The sequence below is a fragment of the Cryptomeria japonica genome, chromosome 4, assembly GCF_030272615.1.
Source record: "Cryptomeria japonica chromosome 4, Sugi_1.0, whole genome shotgun sequence".
In the NCBI taxonomy this organism is placed as follows: Eukaryota; Viridiplantae; Streptophyta; class Pinopsida; order Cupressales; family Cupressaceae; genus Cryptomeria; species Cryptomeria japonica.
The window spans coordinates 546980140-546983988 of NC_081408.1; positions in this window are offsets into that span (position 1 = coordinate 546980140).

The window sequence follows — 3849 nt, forward strand, 5'->3', positions numbered from 1 at the left end:
GGGTTGAAACAGGTGGGTAACCTTATAGATGGTGCTCTCTTTTACAATTGCTTTCCCCAATTATAGAAAGAAGAAGGCATGAGGAAATTTTCCTATGTCCATGATGATTTCCTGATGACACTTATCGGAGATATTGAGGGAAATCTTGAGAATAAAATTTCAAAAAAAGCTAAGGCTTTGATTCAAAACTATGGTAGCTTCTACATTTAGTTCAGGAGTTTTTCATATTTGAGAGTCGACGGCTATGAAAAGGCACGTTTGAAACTACCTAGGTATGCCTTTGATTATCTCATCTTCCTAGAACTTCTCCACCAAATGACATTTATAAATATTAAATATGTAGAAATGAGTAAGAAAGGATATTCTTTTCCAATGAGTTTATCTCATTTTTCATGCAAAAACAATGAGTCTGCCAAATGTTCTAATAAGTTGCTTGCTGAGCTTGGTTTTTGTTCCCTACCCATGAGAGCCCATTTTGATAGAAAGGGATATGTCAGATAAAATTTCTATGGGGCCACTCAATATATTCATGTGCCAAAATTAGAAATTTTTTGGGAGGACTGTGCTGATGAAAAAGAAATCTTCAAGAGAAATTTCATGCAATTGACATTAAGTCAGATGATAGATTTCAATGTCATTCCCCCATCTCTCAAAAATGTTGTGGATGATGGTCCAAATATGATAGATGATTCATACCAGGATGTTTTTTTTCCTTCATTCTAGTTGCCTAGAAGGGAAGAAGAAACAAATGTCAAGGCTAGAACTTCACAAGTTCTAAACAGGTCATGTGCCTAGTTAAATTATATTGTCAAAACACATTCTGGTTCTTCATTAAATAAAGGAACACCCAAAGAAACTAACATAGCTGTCCAGACCTCTCGAAACTAAATAGAAAATTAAACTCAATATAGTAAAATTTTATGATTTATTGTTGATTTGATTTTATATTTTATTATGTTTCTATTTATAAAGATTTTACTTATTTATTTATTATTGGGATTTGATTTGTTACTATCACATTTAAGTTTAAATTATTATTTGCATAATTGGTGATAATATAAAGTTTACCCACCTTCTATTCTGATTGGCTTTTTTTTGTGAGGGTAATTAAATAGTATAGTTTTATATTATCTAACTCGTATTCACACATGGTAGGTATAATATATAGTTTTATCAAATATTCTGATTGGTCAGTGGATTTCTATAGTTTGAGTTTAGTTTTGCATTCAATGAATTTTTCTATGCATTGTTGGGGTTGGCATTTTCTAGATATTTTGGATTGAAGCTTGAAAGTTGATTGAATTTCAGATTGGATTGCTGGAAGTTGGATTGAAGATTTTGAATTGGAGTCACTGGATTTTTGGATCACTCTACACCAGTTTGATTCTTGCCTTGGTTATGATTTTCAGGTTGGAGCTTCATTTCCTTACGGCAATTTATTTTGAAAGATTTTCTACATCTTGTTTGTCGAAAGATTGTTTGGGAAATGAATTTTAATGTTTGAATTTTCAATTTGGTTTTGGGGAAAATTAATGGATGATTGAAATACATATATGTATTGTTAAAATCTGGGTATAGTGAGTTGTCAGGAATATATATTCTGCATTTTCCCATAATGAATCTTGTTTTATTTTCTCTATAATCTTGATTAAGATTATTGAACTCTTGGATTGATATTTGAATTCCATCATGTCTTTTTGGTACCCCCTTACGATTATGTGTGCATTGGCAAGATTAGAAGTGTTTGAGGTTTGTTGGAAGTTGTTTTCTTGAGTTTGGTGAGTTGCATCTTGTTCTGTAGTTGGCTTGAGTTTTGTTTGGGCATTGTAATTCCTTTGGATTGTTTTTTTATATCTATCTTGGATTTATTTCATCTCCCCAAGTTGCTGTGCAAGTTTGGTGAAATTTTGTGCACTTCTAAGTACAGTTGTGGCTAGAGATTGATGATGAATTCTCTTAGTAAGATCATATTATTTGATTTAAGTGTTTTCCCTTATTTTATTTCATCCTCCCACACCTTCTGGGAGTGTCTTTTGGTCAACTGAGAGTCCTTATGCAATTCTGGGCAAGTTTCTTTACCTATTTTGTCCATTTTCTTTGACTTTTGCATTCTGGACCCAAAACAGTATTCTTTGGCTCCAAAATACTAAAGTGTGAGCCCAAAATTCTATAGGATTCAATGGGAAGACTAATTTGGCTCCTAAGAATGCTAAACTAGGTTTTTGTTGTGCTGAACTGTCTTTGGGCTGCAGGTTGTTTCAGTTTTGGTCACCGTGATTGCTTGGTCTGATTTTGGGAAAATACAAGGGGCATTTTGTGATTTCATTGAGTTCCTTAGAGGTGTTTATGATTTTATCTTGGCCATTACATGTTGGTTTTGTGCTGCGGTAAGAGGATTTTTGCCTTACCATTGAGGATATTGTTCTTATGTTGATTTGCTCCAGCGAGAGGAAGAATGCCTCGCTATTGAGGAATGATTATGATAGCTCCAGTGGGATGAGTTTTCCTCACTATAGAGGATTAGAATGTCTTTTGTATTATCTTTTTATTTCATATTCATGACTTGGGTCATTTTTGTATTGATTTGGTGAAGGATCTTGCTTGTATTCGGGTATATGTATCTTGATATGCTTCAGTTTGCTTTGTTGATGCTGTGACTATGTTTGTGTCACTTGTGAGCCTTTGTGATGTTGCTGCGATGTTTTTTAGATGCATGTTTCACCCTAAGGTTATGGTCCATGGTTGGGAGAGTGGGATATTCATGTGTAGGACTAGGTTTGTGAGCAATAGACTTCTAAGAGGTTCCTAGAGAGGATGCTTAGGGTCTAGACCTGTCATGAGACCACATGAAGAGATGATTAATTGCAAGTGATAACCATAATAATTAATTTGTAGTTTTGGGTAATTAGGAATTCACTTAATTGAGATAATGAAATTGATTTTTGATTCCCCACTCATAGCCCTTTTGGATAGACTCAGTATGAGTTTGGGAAGACTGTTGGAGTGGCAAGCCAAACTCCCTTGATTTCTCATAGGTTGAGATGGCTCCACATGTCTATCAAGGTGTGGCATGGCCCCTTGTTTGTGAGGATAGCATGTGATGACACTCTTCCCTACATGTGTTCATTATCCTTATGCCTCTGTGAGTTTATTGATTTATGATTATCCTTGTGATGTGATTCGATTCATTGTTCTTAGTTGTTATCTTTGTGGATGTCAGGTTCAGTCCCTTGGTTGTTAGGTGTCAACCTAGGTCTTGAGTGTGAGTTGGAACCCCATGTCATCTCTTAGCATGGAAGTGGTTCCTATTTGGTTCCACATGGTTGGGTGGTTCGATGCCTTCTTCCATTGGGATGTTCTTCTTTGGATGCTTGCGTGCATGGACATGGATTTATATTATCTCGTCATGTGGATGGATCTTGGAGCATATCTATGTAATAGGAACTAATATCATGTGTTTCGTACCTCAAAAAAAGATGTAATAGTAAAGAAGACTATGTACTTAGTATCTTGTGAACATATGTATTAGGGCTTGTAATAAGTTGATTTTAGAATGAGATGTATTGGGTGAGATTGCTGCTAATGGATATTCAATGTGTATGTAATTCTAGATTATAAGGAAATTGAAAGATTGAGTGATACAAATGAAATTATCTTGTGCATATCTTGTGGACGGTAGTAATTATGTTAACGATCATGTATGTATTGATTTGAAAGATGTTAATCCTTAATGTTAGTTATCTTTGGAATAAGGAAATGAATGAGTAGTTGTAGATTTGTATGGACACTATGATTCTTCATTATGTGGAGCTGATTCCTAGGAATTGAGATAGTATATTTTATCATGAT